Below are 22,007 nucleotides of genomic sequence, written 5' to 3' on the forward strand. Positions count from 1 at the left end.
AAATTTGTTAGTCTCTAAGGTGCCACAAGTACTCCTTTTCTTTTTTTAGATGATTTAGGTTGATTAAAAATGATAGATATTGGATACTAGTATAATCAAAGAGCATTCCAGTTCCAGGCCACCTGCAAGAGCCAGAAAATAAGTGAGAGAGAGAGAGAGAGAGAGAGAGAGTGAGTGAGTGTGTGACACACACACACTCTCTCACCACCACAAAGAAAAAGTCAAGTGAATGCTCTGTGCATGGGGTCACGGTGTGGTTGGTCCCCTTATGCCAGCACTGCTGTCCCATACCCTGTGGGGAGTTCCACCCTCCACCGGAGCATTCACCAGCCTACTCAGCCCATGCTGGTTATGCCCACTGCTACCAGCCAGGATGTGGAGGGAGGGAATGGGAACAAACAAACAAAAGGATGAGTCAGAAATATAAGGTAGAATAAAAACAAAACCAAAAAAAACAAACCCATCCTGCTGATCCTTCTCTGGCTTTTCCAGGGTTTTACAAGGGTATGCTAAGAAATGGCCCAGAGCTGTGGAAATTCTGCTGCCATTTCTCAGAAAAACCATAAGAAGAGTTGCCACAAATTACTTTAACATATGTTTCCATCCTCTTCTTTCTGCTTTTTTCCCTTTTCTATTTCTTTTGTTTTTTTATTGAGCATTAATTTTTATGTACATTTACATTTCTTGCTTTTCAACAGAAAATGGACTTACTTTTTCACAGGGAAATTGCAGCTAAAGTAATTGCATGTGTGTGTTTTCCACCCTGCATTATACTGTCATAGGGCTCAGCAGCGGGGCACAAAACAATTGTCTATGCCTGCATGGTGCTTGTAGAAGCCTGTTGCTAAGCTGTCTGGGATATGACGCAGAGAAGGTTCTGCAATAATGCTCAACCCCGTGTTGTCGCTGGGTGTGTATGTCTTAGAATATACAAAACTGTGCATACAGATTTCTGGTATGCCCAAAGAGCCCAAACGCAGGAGGTGCTCAATGTTTTTCTTTCTGAGGCCCCCACCAATATGCTATAAAAAAATCCACATCCCACCTGTGCCACAATAACTGGGTTTCTGCATATAAAAGCCAGGGCTGGCATTAGGGAGTAGCAAGCAGGGCAACTGCCTGGGGCCCTATGCCACAGTGAACCTACATTGCTCAGGCTTCAGCTTCAGCCCTGGTCCCCAGCAAGTCTAAACACTGGCCCTGCTTGGCAGTCCCCCCTTCCTCTCCGAAACCTGTTCGTAGGCCCACCGGAGGGCGTCCCAGACTCCTGGCTGAGAACCACTACGATACAGGGCTATTGTTTGAAGTGTAGGCATTCCCTCTCAGGCTGGAGCCCTCAACGGGTTTCAGAGCCCAGGCTCCAGCCTGAGTCTGAATGTCTATGTGGCTGTTTTTAGCCCCGTAGTATGAGGTCTCTGAGCTGCTGGGCTCGTTTTTTGCAGTGTAACCATTAGCCAGGGCCATGGGAGACCTAGCTTTGATTCTCTGCTCTGCCACAGACTTCCTGAGTGACCCTGGACAAATCACTTAGTCCGTGGCTGGGCCTCATTCCCTTCTGTAAAATAGGGATAGGAGTCCTACCCTCCGTCATGGGGGTGTAGGTAGGATAACTATATTGAAGATTGGGTGGTGCTCAAAGAGTCTGGAATGGGGGGGCCCCCGAGCACTACCTTAGGTAGCTAGAGCTTTCAAACGATCAGCCACCACAACTGGGTGCAGTTTTTCAAAAGCACTCAGCACCCAATTTATTTTGGTACCTAACCTGAAGAGCTGGCTCATAAAGAGAGAGAGAGAGAGAGAGAGAGAGAGTGTAACTTCCCCCACACACTGCCTCCCACCAGCATGGTGGAGCAAAGCATCTCGTGTCTATGGCACATTCCATCCTGCACTGTCTGCTGAGATTCCCAACACAATTATGGTGGTGATTTTTTAGCAACAGGGACATGTGTCTAGTGGGAACCGCTCTGAAGCCTGCAAACTAATTTCACTTTGACCACCAGGTAGGCATCAACTTTTGGGCATAGCTAGAGCTGGATTCAAACCAACGACGAAGCAGAGAAAGACACAGTCCCCCTTAGCCATCAAGTCTCTCACAACCATTGTATTTATGATCCCCCACAGGCCAAAAGGAATTGCCATCAGAACAACAAGGCTTTTCGATTTCTCTTTCTTATGATACAGGCCTCTCATCTCTCCCCAGGCTTGTCCCTCGCCTCATCACAGCCCTTGAGCTTTTAGCACCTGAATGTTTTTAGTTCTGCAGTGCTCTAGGACTATGGTGACAATTACCAGAGAGAGCAAAGCTCATGCACTGGAACGGCCCCTGCTCTATAACTAAACGAACAAGGCACTTGTGACGCCAATGGATGTTTCTGGTTTAGAAGTAATGGGAACTGAGCAGATCCTTTCTTCTCCCAGCTCCCAATGGGGAGAGCGTACCCATGTCAGTGTTTGCTAAAAGCAAAGGGTTGGTGTGAAGCAGGTGCACCAGCCCAGGAGTTTATGTGGGGTTCTCTTTAGGCCGTGGAGCAGAGTCGTGGCAGCACAACACTAATGTAACATGAGGGCTCTCTTCATTTAATTTTATGTGCCCTATGTATGAACCCCAGTACCTGGAAATAAGAGAATGGAGAGAAACTGAACTCATCGGTCACTGCATGACTCCTGTCTTCTAGTTCATAAAGCTAAATCTGCAACCATTTCCACTTCAAAGAACCGAGACAGATTGACCCACAGATGCTTCCGAATGCCAGAACACAGAGAGTCAATATTTTTATTCAAACAACAATGCGGATTAAGGCTCTGCCTGCAAACACACAAGTGCTCAACTACATACATGAATAGTCCCACAGACTTCAAGTTAAGCATGTGTGTGTTTGTGGGATTAGTACCTCAGAGGCCTGAAAATGCAACTGCCAAATTAAGGACAACACACAAGTAACCAGGACCTCAGTGAAATAGGGTTTTTCCATCCATCTCCACTTCCAACTGACTGGACCCTTCATCTGTTTGTCTACGTACACAGTTCCACATACTGGTCCCTTTACCTGTGTACCTGCTCTGCCCCTACAGACACAAATCCACCTGCAGGTCCCTTCATCTATCCACCTTTTAAAAAAAATTTTTTTTTCAAGCCAAAATTAAAATATAAAATACTCAAATTATCTGCCTTGTACTGAAAATGGACATTTCCAGTCAAGTATGCAAATGTCAAGCATACTTTGGTCTCTTCCCCACCCTCCCTCTCCCCACTTGCTTAGATAAACCTCTAATATTTTACTTGAGATAAAATCCCAAGAACTAGGCCTGCAGAAACTGAGTTGCCAGTTATTTTCAGCAAGACTGGCTGTGTTTTTAACAGCACACCAGCTTGCCTTGTTCTTGGAACTTTTCAGTATTTTTGGAAAAAGAAAATGTCTTCAAAAATAAAATAACTGTTCTTACTTTGCAGGGAGGAGGAGTTACTTTCCCTTCCCCTTAAAATATTCACCAGCTCATTTTCTTACCATGCAATTGTACATTTCTTTCAGTGTGGAATATGGGGGCAAGTTCTGACCTCATTTACTCTGCTGCAAATTCAGACTCACTCCACTGAAATCAATCCAGATTTACACTGGCATAGTTGACAGCAGAACATGGTCTATGCCAGGGATTCTCACAACAAATTTTTGGGTGGGCTCAGAATGTAGCCACCAACTTTTGCTGGTGGCCGCTCTGACAATTTGTCCTAAAATACTTAATTAACTTTAGGAAAAGCAAATAAATATGCACATATGTCCAACTCATTGTCATTTATTTATGTAGGGGTTTTTTTTTTGCAGACTCAATCATTAAAAATAATGTACAGTTGTCTCTATTCTTTACTGAACCTAAACAGAATAAAAACACAAATAAGGTGCTTTAAATGTTTTGCTTTTTTGGTTGCTTTTTATTTTTTTAGACTTGCTAGCTAGTAAGTCTGCTACTGTGAAAAGTGACATTTGTATATTTGTTAATACACTTTTCACAGCAGACTTGCTAGCTAGCTGGGAGGCTATGAAAAGTGATATTAACAAACATACAAATATGACTTTTCACAGCAGACTTACTCAGCCCTGGCAAGCTGGGGGACTAATTACACCCTAAATGGGGAGGTGGATAGGGGCCAAGGGGCGATGGGGATTAGCCCAGGGCGGGATCCTGGAGTCCTGCTGCACAGATGGGGACTGGAGGAGGCAGCGGGGGCCAGGGGCGATGTGCGGGGGATGAGCCCAGAGTCAGAGCCCAAAGCAAAGCCGGAAGCCCTGCAGCTGGGGGACGGGGCCTGCTGCCGCATGACCAGAGTCTGCCGCCCACCACCCCAGGGCTGAAGCCCAAGCCTCACCCTCCCCAGGAAGGTGGGGAAGTCATGCTGGCTGCCTGCTTCTACAATGTTTGTTGCTCCAAAAGAGGACAGGGCCCAGCCCCTATTGGTGGCCCCAGGGGAGGGGCTGCTGCTTTGTTCCCCCTCCCCCCCAAATCACCGGCCAGGACGCTGTGGCCATAAGAAAAGCCCCTGGTGGCCACATTTGAGAAACACTGGTCTATGCTTCAGGTTAATTGCCAGTGTGTTAACTGGCACAAGATGAGCCAAAGAGGCTGACTCTGCCTTCCATACTCAGGGATGGCTCCCTTTGAAGTCATCAAGGCCTTTGGTCTGAGTGAGGAGGATGGGATCAGGCCAAAGTGCTCTCTGCCCATGTAAACGGCTCCAGGTTGACTGCACATATACTGTGCCAAAGCAGAGCTGTAGTTTGTGTTGCTGTGGCCTTCCTGGCCGAAGCATGGAGAGCAAAGCATTTGGCTGCCATGGCCATGTCAGGAGGTGCATGCATACAAGTCCCAGAATGCCAGCTCAGGATGAAAGAGGGACCTAGCTCTTCTGCAGGTTTAAACTGAAGTCAGAATCGGGCCCTGCTCTTTCTGGAGTGTGCTAAGGCGAACCTGGCAACCAGAGATTGGCCCACAGTATGGAAATCTCCACAGTCTGTATCTAAGTGGTGTTTAGCTTTCCAGCCCTACAGGGCACTTTACACTTGGATCATCCCTGCTCAGCTTCCCCAAGTTTATCTGGCTATACTTTATTCTGGGAGCCTTTATTAAACTGACCTAGATTGCAGACACATACATGGAGTAAAAGAACTACGTTTTTCATTTGCCTCCCCCGCCATCCTAAGCTTAAATCTTTTGGAAGCGAGGTGCGTATTTGATGCATATGACAGATGTCCCCTAAGTTCAGGCTGATTTCTGAGCTGTAGGTAAGTTTTGGCAGGCACCTGGAAGCAACCCAATTGCCATCAAGATCAGATGCTAACTTGCTTGGAAGCAACATCAACACAGCACAGAATAGAAATTCCTAAGTTACCAGTCATAGCTGCGTATCAGGGGATGCCAATCTCATTTGATGCCCTGGGAAAGGATTTCAGAAACGGCTCGTGATTCTGAATGCACAACTGGGGACACAGTCACAAGAGCCTGGTTTCTCAAGTGACAGTTACTTAGCACCTTAAGAAAAACAGGTCCCTTTAAATTGTCTCCAGTTGAGGACCCAGAAATTAAGGCACCCAAAATTACTAATCACTTGTGAAAATCTTGCCCCACAACATCCCATTTGTGCCCTGGATTTTATAGTCCTTTTCTTAGCAACTTGCCGATGAGGCTGCAGATACAATATGTGCAGTGGTCACCACTACCTATTACTTCATCAATATATTACTTCAACACCTCAGTTTCGGCAGAAAATCCAAGAGCAGGAAAATTGTTCAGCTAAAATACCAGACAAACTAAGTATAATCAAAGGAGAAAACTGAACAAACTGACAAATCATTACAAATTCCTTTGGCATTGGGTGTAACAATGATTAGGCATGAGGACATATCTTTAGGCGGAAGTGGCCATATAATTCCAGAGGAATTCCTATTGTGACTGAACGCAGACTGAACTGTACTTGTGACCCTTTGAGGAGCCGGACTGCATCCCAACATGGAACAAAACAGAGTGATGCATTGAGGAGTTGAGCCCTTTCTCCCACTCAAAGTCATTTTCTTCTAGTGACTGCATTTTCATGCCATCTTCTTGGCAACAAAACCCAGATTTAGAGAAGTAATTCTGAGCAGTGTTCTGTACAGCCAGCCACTGAAGGACTATAGATGCACCAACAAATATTCTGAAGAGCAGCCAATGCTTCATGCTAATGACTAGGAAACCCATTGGGAGTAACTGAATTTTGAGAGGGTCACTCTGCCCCACGCAAGTATTGTAATAAAGTGGTCATCAAGGGGTTAACTGGGTTGCTCAGACTATTCGGAGTTGGAGCTGTGCTCCCCACAGACTTACTTCCCCTTTACCACAAGTATAATTTTCACTCGCTTAGTGACGGCTGAAAAACAGAAGTGCACTTGGCCAATTCTATCACTGTTGAGTTCCTCCAAAAGCAAAGCACGGGCCCCTCTCCCACCAGTAAATGGGGCATCACGGGACTCAACCTTTGAACACAGAACTATTTTCTTTCTTAGCACTACTGGGAAGCTCTATCTCATGAAAGCAGCAGTTCAGGACGTAATATTACATACACTGCTTGGCAAGTTATTGTTGTATATTATTTGCATTTTAGCAGCCCCAAGAGGACCCCAATGGAATCAGGACCCCATTGTGCTAGGAGCTGTACAAACATTAGCAGGAGGATGTGCCTGACCCGAAGAGCTTACAGTCTAAATAGGCTTTCCAAACGAAGGGCAGGAAGGGAAACAGAGGCAGAAAGAAGTGACATGACTTGGCCCAAGGTCACCTAGCTGGTCAATGGGGGAGCCAGGAATAAACCCAAGGTTTCCTGAGTGCCAATGTCAAAATCCTAATGTCCTACCCACTAGATCAATGCTGTGCAGACACAAGTGGAAGAGTACTACCCTTGGGGATGATGGTTCTAGGGTGACACACTACAAAATGTTGTCTTCATGCACCAAATGTATCTTGAGAGATACTGATGGGCATCCCCAACCAACTGGATTCTCTCTTGTTAGAAGTCAGTTCTGTCATGCCCTGTATCACTCAGCTCTTTCTGACTACAGGGTTGCCTACACTGCAATCAGAAGGGATGACTGTAGCACCCATGCTCACTTCATTGAGCCAGCTTGCTAAAAATAGCAGTGCAGGAGCAGAGGCATGGGTGGCAAGGCAGGCTAGCTACCCTAGCACAATCCTGCCTGCGACCCTGAATACTTAGTTGAGTGGCTAGCCTGTGCCATCACACATGCCCACTGCAACTACACTGCTATTTTTATCGAGCTGGCTTGATCAAAGCTAGCTTGGCTCGGTCTACACATGCCCCAGTTACCACTCCTGACTGCAGCACAGACATACCCAAACGTACGGGGAGCGATGTAGGAATTCACGAAGAGCTGAATTCTTCTCTCAGTGACACTAGTGTATGTGTGGTGAAAACTCCATGAACTTCAACTACTATCTGGCTAACATGGAGTTATCCCGAATCTAGATCAGTCACAGTGAAACCAGAATTGGACCCTAAATCAATATTAATATGAAGAACTAAATGTTTTATTGCTGAAACCCATTCCAGCTGGAGAAGTAATGCGTGATTATCATTTACTAGCTGTATTGCCATAGGGCCAAAAGACCCCACTCAGAATGAGAACCCCAGTGGTCTAGGTGCTGTACAAACAATATGCAGATTGCTTGTCTTTGGATGCTCTGGGTCTTCGGTAAAATCTGGGAAGGATTACTCCATAACTCCCTTGGCTTTGGTTATTCCAAAATCCCAGATAGGACCAAGGAGAGGAATCTTTCTTGGATACTTAAATCTGATATGCCGTGCAAGACAGAGGGCAACTGCACATAAAACTTTCTAAGCTGTTGGTTCCAAATAGTGGGTGAAGACCTGATTAACATGACTGACAGCAATGCAGAAGGCAACAGCTGCACAAGCAAATAGCTATGCAATCATACTGCTATGGCTAGACAATAGCTTGATACATTTTAATCTTCAGAGTCTTTTTAGGCAGCCCTCCCCCCACATCCACACCAACACCTGCATGGACAGAGCCCTGTGTCTATGGGAAATCTAAGCAAAAGAGCAGAGTAGTTGTTGGTGTTGTTATTAATATTACGTGAGCCTATCTTGCAGCCCAGGGCATCCAACCCATATTCCGCCCCCCCCAACTCCCATGTACAGCTGCTGCAAGGATATTAAAAGAAATACATTTCAGAACATCTGCAGGGAAGGGATAAAACTTGCAGAAGATGATAGAAAGCGGGGAAGCAGTAAAAACCCAGGAGTGTCAGAGTTAATGATGATATGTGAGTAATCCAGTTATAAAGGCGCTGTCAGTGGGAAGGGAGCGCAAATATAATAAAACACAGCTGTATGACGTACACTTCAGTGGAATTTTTATTAGATGGTTTATGTGCACTCTAAGTATACCTGACTGCAATGCAAATTCCCACAGACTTGCATTTGGGAGGAAAAAAAGTTTCCATAGGTCCCTGTATTCAACTGATCTAGTCCAATTGTTTGGTGCCGCACGGATGTTTTGTTTGGCTGGTCAGAGTGTCAGGTTCGTTTGCGTGCGAGTTTTCTGTTGAGTCAGCTCTAAACTGGGACCTTGGGGATGTCTCTCATTTGTCTGAGTGCTTCCCCAGAGCCCATTCCTGCCAGGGTGCCCCCTGTCCTCCCCCATGATCCTTCTAATCCCTACAGGTCTGCCCGAACTGCAGAATGAAGGCAAAAGTTGGAGAGGAGGAAATTGGGGGAGAGGCTGCTATCCCAAGTGCATCAAAAGCAAATGTTTGCAAGGACCCCCCACCCACCCACACGAAGCTAAGGAGTCTCACGTGGTTTGTCCCATATTCTGCTTTGTTATTTCTGAAACCAAACTAGAGGGGGCTAAGGTTGAGCGGTGGCCACGCTGGGAGAACACTCAGGTAACTCATGAGAATATTGTGTGCTGTCTTGAGTTCTTGTAATAACCATCCCTCTAAGGGTCATCAGCAGGATTCAAACCCAGGACCTTCAGCATCAATCTCTACAACTAAAGCAGCATCTCATTTAGCAGGTAGCAGTAGTGGTCTGTTATTCTGTGTGTGACCCAGACACTAGAGAGGGACATAGCACACTGTATTAGCATGGCTTACATTCGCAAGGCTGATGGTCCCACAGCCCGTGTTTTAAGCCAGCTCACCCCTGTACAATTGCCTTGTCTATAGCAGGGGTTCTCAACCAGGAGCCCAAGGGGCCCATGAGCAGGTTTCAGGGGGTCCGCCAAGCAGGGCCAACATTAGAGTTGCTGGGGCCCAGGGCAGAAAGCTGAAGTCCCACCACATGAGGCTTAAACACAGGGCCCTGAGCCCCACCACCTAGGGCTGAAGCCAAAACCTTAGCAACTGATGTGGGGCCCCAGGTATTTGCCCTGCTTGCTACCCCCTAATGCTTGCCCTGGCTTTTATATGGAGAAAAACTGTTGCTGGGGCACAGGTGGGCGGTGGAGTTTTTATAGCATGTTGGGGGGGGGGTGCCTCAGAAAGAAAAAGGTTAAGAAGCCCTGGTCTATGGCATCCCTTGAATGATGAGCCTCCTGCTGCTGCTGCTCACAAGGACTTGCCTTGTTGTTTTCTTTTGTACACTGAGCAGGCAACACCATCTCACAAGCGTCTCCAGAGGTGAACTGGAGGCCTTTATAGCACTGACTCTGGAATCAGTGGGGGGAATGTGTCATTTTATAGACGGCAATTTTACTAAGTGCTCATAAATACCTTTGCTTATCTACCTCCTGGATCTCACCAGCCCTTCGTCAGAGAACTGGTCTTCTACAGACAGAAATTAGGATTTAATTACATCCCCATCCAGCCCTTGAAATAAATAGGGTAAGAGGGCAGGGGAAGTAGCGAGGAGAAAACACTAGAGGCTTCACCAGTGCCTGGGGTTTCCCCTGAACAAAGATCCTGTGCTGATGCGTGTCATACAAGGACACTGACACAAATAGGTACAAGAAGCAATCCTTCACCCCACCAGCAGCAGACGCCCTCTCATCAAACTGAGGAACTAATGCTCTCCAGCGATAAACATTTCAAAAGCGTCTAAGTGAAGCAGGAGCCCAAATCTCATTGACTTTCAAGGGGCCTAAAGCCGGCTCTTACATATAGCTTTTGTATTTTTTTTTAACCAATATATTTATACTAGTTCATCCACGCTAGGGGTTGTAGTTGTATTGATATGGATGTTATTGTGGCAGCATAGTTCACTCTCCTTCCTGTACAGGAATACGCTACACAGGCTAAGCACAGCCATGCCTGCATTACTGCATCCACACTAGGGAGGTTTTGTGCCTCAACTATACCTGGCTGGTAAAAGTGATACAGTGCATGTGTGTAGACAAAAAACTTAAGTGGTGAAGCGGCCAAGTCACTTTTGAAAATGGGACTTGGGCTCTAAGTCATTGTCTATACTAGGGAGAGGCACAGGATGTTGTCTAGAAGCATGTGTAAACTTAAGTGCCCTTGTGGCCAAGATGGAGTTTGCTCTGCATGCAGCTCTGGCCTAGAGAAGGTGCACGCAAGAATACAGAATAGGCTGACCAGGTGTCTGGTTTTCGACCAGAACACCCTGTTGAAAAGGGATCCTGGTGGCTCTAATCAGCACCAGGGACTGGGTCGTTGACTGTCTGATTGGCAGTGCCACACAGTAGGACTTCCCTGCAAGCCTCCGTGCCATACAGCTCCCAGGAAGCAGCCAGCATGTCCCCCCTCTGGCTCCTATGCGGAGGGGCAGCCAGGGGGCTCTGCACGCTGCCCCTGCCCCAAGCACCGCCCCTGCAGCTCCCATTGGCCAGGAACCACGCAGGCAGCACCTGCAGATGAGGCAGCACACAGAGCTGCCTGGCCACGCTTCCATGTAGGAGCTGGAGGGGGGACATGCAACTGCTTCAGATAAGCTATGCCCAGAGCCTGCACCCCTGAGTGCCCCTCAACTCCCAGCCCTGATCCCCCTCCAGCCCTCTGAACCCCTCAATCCCAGCCTGGAGCACCCTCCTACACCCCAAACCCCTCATCCCCAGCCCCAGCCCAGAGCCCGCACCCCCAGCCGGAGCCCTCGCCCCCTGAGCCAGCGAGTGAGGGTGAGGAAAGCGAGTGAAAGGGAGAGGGGATGGAGTAAGTAGGGGCAGGGCTTCTGAGAAGGGGCAGGGCCTTGGAGGAGGGGTGGAGCAGGGGGCAGGGCAAGGGTGTTTGGTTTTGAGAGAGTAGAAAAGTTGGCAACCCTACTGCAGCAGTGAAAGGCCCTTCCACCCCAGGGGCACCTGTTCCAACCCCCCCAGAATGAACACACACACACACCCCGGAAGAGTACAATGAACATAGGAAAGGGAAATATTTACTTACAGAGGGAGGAAAGGAGAAAACCAACCGGGGGAAGATAGGGGGAGCAGTAAACCAGGGTTGCATTCAACACAAGGCCCCACAGGCCCAGTGGGAGCACAGTCTGAAAGGGCAGACACCCAGCAATGTGTCTGCACACAGAGTTCAGGAGTCCTGGGCAAGGTTCCAGTCCAGTGGTGCGTCTTGGGTGCCTCGGGTTGTCTTCAGCGCCAGCAAACCCCTCCGGGGCCCTCTTCTGCCACTCTCTGCAAAGCCACACAGAGTGGCCACCTCCTCATTTCGCTAACAGCCTCTCTCCTTATTCCCAATGCCAGGTCACAAGCCCCAGTACTCACGGCCCCACGCAGCTCTGGGCAGCAGGGATAGTGGGTCCAGCTCCGGTCTGTCCTTCTCGGGCGAGTCCTCCCTGGCACTGCCCCTTCTGGCTCCTGTCCTGGGGTGGCCCCTCCCACTTCGGGCAGGTTCTTGGCTGCTTCGCTCTGTGAGGGCCAGCTTGCTGCAGCCCTCCTGTCTGGAGCTCCAGACACACATGGCCGGTCGTGCTCCCCGCTCTCTCTGCTCCCCCCAGCACTTCCTCTTTCTAGATCAACACTCCCCCCACCCCACCCCCGGAAAAAGGTTTAAGAGGGCCATGCTCTCTAAACCCCACAGGGGTTACACGTGGAACAAAATCACATATCGCTATGCTGGCAACCCCCCCCCCCCCCCCCCGTGTAGACGCAACTGCGTCAAAAGTAGAGTGCTGCTGTCGCATAACTAACGGGCTTCAGGGAGGCGCTGCTAGTATGCCAGCAGACCTCCTCCTTCTCTCGGCATAGGCTGGTCTACAGTAGGGGACTACGCTGCCATAGGCTCTGTAGTGTAGACATGGCCTAATATGCTACACTGTCAAAGCACACGTGCTATATGGGCACAGCTGTGCTCTGCACTGGGAAAGTCAAACCACCCCTATGAGCAAGACAAGCTAGACCAGTAATTGCCAGTATAGGGGTCTCTACGCGAGGGGGTTTTGCCAGCACAGCTCTTTCAGTCAGGGATCAACCCTCATCTGTGTAAACAGAAGTCTGCAGTGTGGATATAGCCTGGGTCACTCAGATGCTTTTGAAAATGTCACCCCTCACCCCCACCTCCACACTGTAGACCAGTAACCCAACAGCTGAACTATCACTCTGTATCCCAAATCCATATGGGCCTTTACACTCGCAAAAAATTGTGGGCTCTGGTGCATGGCGAGAGGATATTATGATCCAGTGATCATGATTTAGTAGGGCTGAATTGGGGCCTGCCCCCCTGGAATCAGGATGATTATAGCAGACCCAAATCCTGCATTCCTTTCACACCCAAGAGTCCTGCTGAGGTGAATGGGAGTTTTTGAATGCTCAAGAAATGCAAGTATGGGGTCAGTACATAGGTGACCTGCCTCTCCTGTGAGCTGAGTGCACCACACACAGATTCTTCCGTTCCAGCTCTGACTTTCACAGTGTGAAAAGCAGGGATTCCATGATGCTTAATTCAATCTGGCAGATAATTTTGGTGAAAGGCATTGATTTTTCCCCCCCTTTTCTCATCCATCAATTTCCCCAGATAAGAGGCCTGTGGCTCAGTCCCTACTGGTGACAGATGCCCTATAATTGCTTCAAGTAGATCATCACCCAGACATCTAGCAGGCATTTACAGTGCTGCAGCTGTAGTCAGAAACAGTGTCTCACCAAGTAAAGGGACTCAGAGGAAGAGGAGGAGACAGCTGTTTCCATTGCCTCTCAGTTTTTTTTTTTTATTATTATTATTATTTCAAACTTAGCATTTATTTATATTGCAGTAGCACCCAGAGGCTCCAACTCAGATCAGGGCCCTGGTGTGTTGGATGCTGCACAAACCCTGGGGAAAAGTCTGTCTCTGCTCCATGGAATTTGGAGGTAGCACCTGGAGACAAATAATAATTTACGTGTGGGCAGAGTGCAAAGGAAGAATAAAATGCTGCCGTGCTGATCTGGTAGTATTTTACACCTCTGCAGAATGGATGTAAGTAGCTGCACATGACACAGAGAATCAGACCCACAGAGTTTACAAGCACCACGATTCTTGTCAACAGCAAAAGATGGCTTCCCCACAAACTCCACAAAGGACAGCTCCCTCCCACCCACCTCTCTGGCATGACTTGGACCAGGCAAGCTCCTTGTTTAAGAGAGTTACACCCAGACTACATTGGCCACTGGTTACCAAGACACCCTATGGTATTGCTCACATGGGAGCAACATGCCCAGTGAGCTGTGCGAAATGAGTGTGATGGGTCTCAGCCCAGTGCTCAATGAACAGGTGTTTTCTCTGCCATTACACTTGGCGCTAACTGACCCCATTCCCGGCTATCAAAGCAGAGAGGCCAAGGACTGAATTCCCCCCCTCTCTGCTTTACTGGTGGTCTCTTCTGGTCAGGCATGAGGCATACTGGCCAGCAGAAATGATCCTGGCCCCAACCCATGCTGTATCTTTTTGTACGCAGTCAGATGCCTGCATTCTCTGGTGCCCTGTACTCCAGTGCCACATTCACCCAAGGGTTCCTGCACCAAAATACATCCCTGAAGTTAATGGAATTACAACCAGAGATGGATTTGGCTCTTCAAGTCTCATCTCTACCTTTCTCAGACATTTCGGCCCATTGTGCACCAAGAAACAATTACAGTTCTACGAAAGGAGAGGCATTTGCAGCCTCGAAGAGACAGAAAAATCAGACATTTTAATTTCCTTATTTTCTTCCAATAATTTTTTTTTCCCATGCTGGTGCCAGCCCTGGTGGACAGGCCAAGTCTATTCCATGAATTTAGTAGTAGCTGAACTGCATCCTACAGAGCCCAGTCTACAAATGCATAATACATTTACGTGGCTGAGACTATCTTCACACACCAGTGGTCACCAACCGGTTGATCGCGATAGACTGGGAGATCCTCTAGGATCCACCAGTCTATCGTGATCTCCGGTGGTACAGCGTGGCTGCCGCTAAGGCAGACTCTCCGCCTACCCCAGCCCCACACTGCTCCCGGAAGCGGCCAGCGCAGCCCCATGGGCGGTGGGGCAGGGGTCTCCCTCCACGCGCTGCTGCTGCCTGCAAGCACTGCCCCTGCAGCTCCCATTGGCCAGGAGAGCTGCAGGGGTGGTGCTTGCAGAAAGGGGCAGCGCTTGCAGAAAGGGGCAGCACATGGAGCCATGTGCCCCCCGCCCCAGGGGCGTGTTTGCCCCTTCTGGGAGCAGCATGGGGCCGGGATAGGCAGGAAGCCTGTCTTAGCCTTGCCGCACCTGCTGCTGAACAGGAGCCACTGGAGGTAAGTGCTGCTCAGCGGGACACTGCACCCCAACCCCCATCCCTGAGCCCCCTCCCAGAGCCAGCACCCCATACTTCCTCCTGCACCCCAAACTCCTTCCCCAGCCCTGCCCCCTCCCAGAGTCAGCACCCCAATACTCTGCCCCAGCCCTGACCCCCCTGCCAGAGTCTGGAGCCCCCTCCTGCACCCAAACTCCCTCCTAGAGCTTGCACCCCTCATCCCCTCCCAAACCCCCACCCTAACCCAGTGAAAGTGAGTGAGGGTGTGGGAGAGCGAGCAACAAAGAGGGGCAGGGAATGGAATGAACTGGGCGGGGTAGCTCCTGGGTTGCCTTTAGATTCCAAAGGTGATCTTGGGCGTAAAAAGGTTGGAGACCACTGTCAAACACAAAGCTCCTAAAATGTTTGCTACCGTATCTACAGACTTCAGCCTTCTGCCACTTTCTAATCAATTATAACCATAAAGGTCAATTTTGCCTTGAAACAATTTTAATCTAATTTAGTTTTTAAGCTCAAAGCCATCCCTGCTACCTTCAAAAACAATGTGCAATTTTAATTATGGCAAATGAAAATTATAAGTTAGACTCTGTCAGGCACATGCTTAGATAGTCTGTGGAGCTGCACCAATTTACACCAGCTAAAGATCTGGCCCTGTATGTCTGTATTGACTTGTCTAACAAAGGGTTGTTTGGCCAAGAGATGCCAAGTGCCCCCAGCCCCAGTTGAAGGTTGCTTATTCTCTCTCAAGCCAGGCCTGTTATATACACAAAAACTGATTTAAAAAAAAATGCACAGGAAAGGGAGCAAATGTTCTCAAAATAAAATAAGAACAGTTGGGTAAAATACCAAGAAATGTGCAAATACTAAACAGTGAGGAAGGGGACTTTGGATCTGGTAGCATACATGCGTAGGATGACTCCACAGGGCTTGTGCAACTGGGAGATAATGTGCTTTGCAGGTCATTGGCTTTTGAGCACTGTTATCTCACCGCAACATACACCTTATTGTGTCTTTCTGCTCACTTACAGCCGATACGCAGGCCATAATATGGCTTATCATTAGCCAGAGAATGACAATTACCATTTAAGATTAAACTTTTTTCTTCCTCCACCCCACTAAGTCTATCCACAAGGCCACTACGCCCAAGAAAAGATTTGCATGTGCGTAACAAATCTGTACACTAACTGGTTATCTGCTTACCACCAATGATGTATAATTTAGGAGAAAAGCCTTGTACACAGATATTGCATGGAGCATGTCTGAGATCAGAGGACCAGCTATACTTGGATGAGTAACCTTAGACAATGTCTAAGGCAGATACATCGTGGTCTTCTACAGGGGCAGAGTCCAGCCTTGGTGGCACTAGCCGCAGGCATCTCAGGCCTGCCTCCCTCCCCCCGCCCGCCCCCTCCCCCCCCCCCGCAGTCCTCCCCTGATCCTCTTTCCAGTGCCAGCCTCTCTCTCTCTCTCTCTCTCCTTTCCCTTCTCCGACCCCCCCACCCCAGTCTTCTCCCCCCCCCCCCCATTCTCTCAATTTCAATACAGCTCCCAGCAGTAATGCCAATGGCCCAAGAGCCTTAGGCATCCCAATGTGTGGTTTCCAAACAATTGCTGACTAAGGCTATGGCTACACTACAGAGCTTACAGCCTAGTGAAGACGCTCTAAGCTGACAGGAGAGAGCTCTCCTATAATCTTAATTATTCCAGGCCTGAGAGCAGCACTGGCTATGTCGGTGGGAGAGCTTCTCCCACTAACATAGTGCTGTCCACATTGGTGCTTAGGTCAGCGTAGCTTACGTTGCTATGCGGTGTGGCTTATTCACACCTCTGAGTGACATAATTTATACCGATTTAAGATGAGGTGGGTACAAAGTTTGTTTCATGTTGGTAATGGGGGTTATATAGTGTGTCCATTTCCTCACCCTCCCTGCCCATCATGATGTGCTGCAGAAATTGGGCCTCAATTTAGCAAAGCACTTAAGCACGTGCTTCATTTTAAAGCCATGTTTCAAACCATGGGTCATACTTAAGTGCTTTGGATTCAGAAGGGGACATAGTGCGTGGCTAGAATCACATGAGACCGTAGAGATGCTGGGAAGGGATTTGGGGAGGCAATACAATTAAAGGAGCAGAACAATGCATGAGTCTACTGGAACTGAATTGTCATTAGGGTAGGCAGGGTCCTTGGTTGGCAAGGAATGGAATTGCCTTGTTCTCTGCAAATATCAAGCAGATTTAACTATTAACCACAATATTTTACATTAAATGCCACAAAAACCCAAACAGAGACTTAGCCACTGACCACCCCAATAAAGCTTAAAGTCTGAATAATAAGTCTGTAGTTCTGTTAAACATTTATGAGATTCCCTTAGAGCAAGGAATTTAGTCTGTGAACATAAACGTGATAATATACAGTGGCTCTGACTCTGGAGGTCAGCAGTTTAAATCTCCTGTCCTGCAGTTTGTCAAATCCCATTTACCCAATCTGGCTCAGCGTGAGGATACTGACGACATATAAATCTTTCAAAAAATGCCATCTGATCTTTCACCTACAGTAGATTAAAAATAGCCCAGAGCAAGGGTGTTAGCATTTTGTCATCGCAATTTCTCTGTCAAATATGATAGATAACCAACCAAAAGAAAGAAAGAGCCCAGAGATCAGATAATGAAAAAAGGCTGAATTATACCCACAAAAGCCAGGAACTTCAGTCATGGTGGATATCCCCATTTAGCTTACCCCACTGACCCCAGGTATTGCAGCATAGAACCTGTACCAAGAGCCGTCCAATCCTCTAATATTTAGACACTTTGGTCTTATTTTTATCTTGATGTACAGTATGTACTTAAATCTCATTAAAGGCCTGGGAACTTAGGACTCCTGGATTCTGTTCTTGACTTTGCTGTTGCCTTCTTGGGTGACTTTGCGTAAAACACTAAGGCCAATTTATTTATTTTTAAGGGAGGCTGCTAATTTGGGGTGCCCATCATGAAACAAATTCAGCTGGATTCTAGGAGCACTCAACACTTGTGAAAACCAGCCCCAAAATCTGGCTGGGTGCCTTCCTGTAAAATAGTCTAGTAATACTCATCTACTCCCTTCCCCCACCACCAAAGGGATCCTCAGGGTTAAAGTCCCTCAGGATGCCCAGAGAGAGGTTGTCATTGCTGTGGTATCTAAGCACCTCCTCCAGCCTTTACCAATGGTTTAAAAGCTCTCACTGCTAAAGACCCTAAGCTGTGTCTATACTAGTGTTAGTCATCTGTGACCTTTCCTCCCACAAGAAAGCCAGACTGAGGCTAACATTAGCTCAGGACTGGACAGGAATTGCCAGTCTCAGAAGATTCAGAGATGGGATTGGTTAAGATCATACCTAAACTACCTTGAGTCACTAATAGAACTGGTTGGGAAATTTTTAATGAAACAGATTTTCATCAGAAAATGCCAGTTCATTGAAACTGAAACTTGGTGCTCAGGGCTCTCAGCTAGGATGTGGGAGACCCAGGTTCCGGTCTGCAATCTCCCCAATTCAGACTCAGGTTTGAGTCCCTGGTCTACCACCTCTGAGATGAGCGTCCTAACCATCAGGCAATTGGCTATTCTGGGGTGGGGGGCTCCCAGTGAGCTATAGAGTTAGTCTTGCTCACTAGCTCGCTGATCCACCTGGTATAAATAATTATACAGTGTAACAGCTTCTTTAGGAGCGAGTGGTGACTCTATGGCCTGGCAGTTAAGGCACTCACCTGGGATGCTGTAGGCTTAGATTAAAGCAGAGGTGGGCAAACTACGGCCCACAGGCAACATCCAGCCTGTGGGACCGCCCGACCCCTGAGCTCCCAGCCGGGGAGACTTGCCCCTGGTCCCTCCCCCTGTTGTCCCCCTCCCCTGCAGCCACGCCACCGCGTGAGCAGCACGGCTTGCACCCACTCACCTCCCAGGCTTTCCAACAAGCCTGTCCTGCCGCTCCGAGTGGCATAGTAAGGGGGGGGGGGGCAGGGGTGTGGATAGGGGTCAGGGCAGTCAGGGGACAAGGAGCAGGGGGGCTGGATAGGGGGTGGAGTCCTGGGGGGGGGGCAGGGGCCAGGCTGTTTGGCGAGGCACAGCCTTCCCTACCCGTCCCTCCATACTACTTTGCAACCCCGATGTGGCCCTCGGGCCAAAAAAGTTTGCCCACCCCTGGATTAAAAAGTCTTTGCTCCAATCACTAACACTGGTACCTAAAACTTCCCCAAGAAGATTTCCGCCCATACTTATAATAATTAACTTTGATGGCTCAAACCAGGAAGGGAGTGCTATATCTTGGTCCCAATTATCTGGGCACTGTGGTCTAAAAGATGCCCTCAGCACTGTCTACCTACACCAGCCAGAGCAGCTTAGGTTTTATAAGTTATATGAGGAGCTAATACTACCAAAGCCACTGCTTCCATGTCTGCCCAGAACGATGCCCGCTTTCCTGGCAGCTTGCAGAGAACGTAACATCTGTCTACCAGACACCTTTATGACATTCTACCTCTCGGAATAGTGGGCTAAGATTTAAAGAGCAATCACGTTAAATCTTGTTGAGGCGCTAAATAAACTGCGCCAAAAAGGCACAGACTTGTCAGCAACCATCGCCAGCCCCCATCCTGCGCAGACTGAATAGGACGACGACCCAGGTATTTCTCAAACTGTAAACCATCCAACAGAAACAGCTACAAAATCATCTTGGCAGCCCTGTCAGACATCTCAGGAATTCTCCTGCACTCTCGGTGCAGTACAATGCGTCCACCTGTGTCCCCAGGAAGCAGCTCAGATTAGAGGAAGAGCAATGGAGGCCCTGAAGACTTTGCTGGAAACCTTTGAGAGACTGGGACTTTACCTTCCCTTTGAAATAATCCTGCCCCCCTTGTCCACTTTTCTGGAGTGGCTGCTGACCTCAGGCAGGCCCACCTCGGTTCCTCTCGTTAGCTCCAGTAAGAAAGAATCAGATGCATATTTTATAGATCAGCATTTCTTCCAAATATTGCCACTCATTCAGAAAGGGGCAAATCCTGAAGCTTTTATTAAGGACCTGCATCCTCTTACTCACCCACGGAAGCCCCTAGGCATGCAAACTGCCCCACTGAAATCCGTGGAGATACTCCACATTTACATCAGCAGGAGAGCAGAATTTGGTCCAAAATGTTATTCAGCACCAATAACTTAAGCTATTTAAAGCTATCTACAATTTTCACCTATACCTTTTAGTTTTAAAGCACTATTTATTATTTGTATGCCAGTGCACCTATAGGCATCAGCTGAGATCACAGCCCCTCTGTGCTAGGTGCTGAAGGCACTTTCCCTACCCCGGAGAGGTTACAATCTAAATAGACCGGACAGAGACAGCCAGGAATATTATCCCAATTTTTCCAAATGGAGACCAGAGGCACAGCGAGATTAAGTGACTTGACCAAGGTCACCCAGAAAGTCTGTGGCACAGCCTAGAACTGGGCACAGCTCACCTGAGACCCAGTCCACTGCCTTAACCACAAGACAATCTTACCACCCAGGCAGGCATACTTAATACACCTAAGTCCATACTTGCTTGTGAGTAAGAGATGGAGAGAAACATGCTGATCTTGTACGATATTACAGAAGAAATTAGACAGAAAGGAAGAGAAGGAAAGACAATCCTAGAGAGTTCAATGTTATTAAAATGCATCTAGTTTGTTTCCTATGAGAAAGCTATTTGGATAATGCCTGTGTTCTTTGAAAGCCTCTCAACAAAAGGAATTTATCAGCTTTTCCTCTCATTCTGGGGCTTGAATCAAGTATTTCTAAATGTTGCATTATCTCTAAACACCACTGGTGGTGGTGGTGTAGTTTTCCCATTGGGGGGCTGGTTGTAGCTCCAATATAAAATGTTTATTGGTCAATCTTGCTTGGATTTTTTTTAAATCATTCAACCCATTTTCCCAGCCTGATTTCTAGGCCAATCCGCAGTGCGCATGCACCTCAGTTTTAATTACCCCCTCAGAGAACTGCCTGGATTTAAGAGAGGTTTTGGAGCTGATGTTAGAGATCAGCTGGGTTAATGCCTGTCTCCACAGAGCAAATGGACAGATTGCATTTGACCCTTGGATGGGAGAGGATGAATCATGGGAGGAAACGCTCCACCCCCACCCCCCCCGGTCTCCCGCTGTGCAATTGGTTTTAAATGGATCATTTATACTTCGGGTCTAATTTTGGTGTGCTTACAAAGCTAAGGGTGGTGTTTAACAACTCCCCAACGCAAGCTTGGATTCTGAGAGCCATACTGACAGATTACAAAAGATATTTTCCCCTTGTGATAAATCTTTTTTCCCCTTCATGCTTGAAATGAGTCATCACTTAGCCACAATAACATCTAGTGTGGGGTTAGAGCTAGGAAAGTGACTAGGTAAAAACGACAAGTGTGTGGTTCTTGTGTTTATTCCTTCTCTGAGCCAGATTATACAATCCTTATTCCACCCTTTGAAGTCACTGGGAGTTTTGTCCATGAGTCAGAACTGAGTAAGGACCAGGGAATCTGACCCAGTGTTTTTCAGATTGCATCAGTTTTTCAAGGCAAATTATTATTTTGATGGGACTCTGCCTAGGACCAGACAGCTGGGATCCAACTGCCTCTTTTGTCATCTTCATCAGTAACAATTTCACCATTAGGAATTAGTTGACAATTTTCATAGTGCTCAAGAAAGAATAGAATCCAATGTGCTTTCCCCTAAATGCACAGGCCAGCTCTTGCTGTGGAGCAGGAAATGTGAACAGATCTGACTCAAGGACACATGTATGTCTAGTATTTGTGTTTATATTTTTCCCTTGGCTTTTGTAATGCTTCAGGGAGCCATTTGCAGGGCTGAAATAATGTGGTCTTCTCATCATCTTCTAATGTGGTCATCTCGTTTCAGTTCCTGTATGGGTGGAAATGCCATAGGAATAGTCGTCCATGTAATTTCAGCCCCATAAATGGCCCCGAGGGAGGGAAAAAGACCATGAAAAATAAACATCAGTGCCAGGATATTTGGGTTTATTCAGATTTAACTGAACACTGAACTGCCCTTTCCCCCATAGCTCCCACAGTTTTGTGCAGAAGCCCAGTGCCAAGTCCTACAGGCTCCCCTCATCTGAGATAATCACAATGCAGCTTTCAGCCTGTTTGGCTTTGCAGTGTTTTCTGGCTCACACTGCCTTGTACAAAACTGTCTGTCATAGAGGAAGCTGTAATATCACATGCGGCGGTGGTGAGAGAGAACACATGAAAGGAAGGTACAGCTGCTAAACTTCACACCAGAA

The 22,007-nt window shown here is 47.8% G+C and overlaps 1 long non-coding RNA gene across 1 annotated transcript in view; it reads right to left on the bottom strand.

The window, feature by feature from the left end:
* LOC141974311 (uncharacterized) overlaps window positions 1-22,007 on the bottom strand; it is a 31,459-nt gene that overhangs the window by 4,015 nt on the left and 5,437 nt on the right. The gene's annotated exons all lie outside the window — the stretch shown is intronic.

The sequence above is a fragment of the Natator depressus genome, chromosome 18, assembly GCF_965152275.1.
Source record: "Natator depressus isolate rNatDep1 chromosome 18, rNatDep2.hap1, whole genome shotgun sequence".
NCBI classification, from domain to species: Eukaryota; Metazoa; Chordata; order Testudines; family Cheloniidae; genus Natator; species Natator depressus.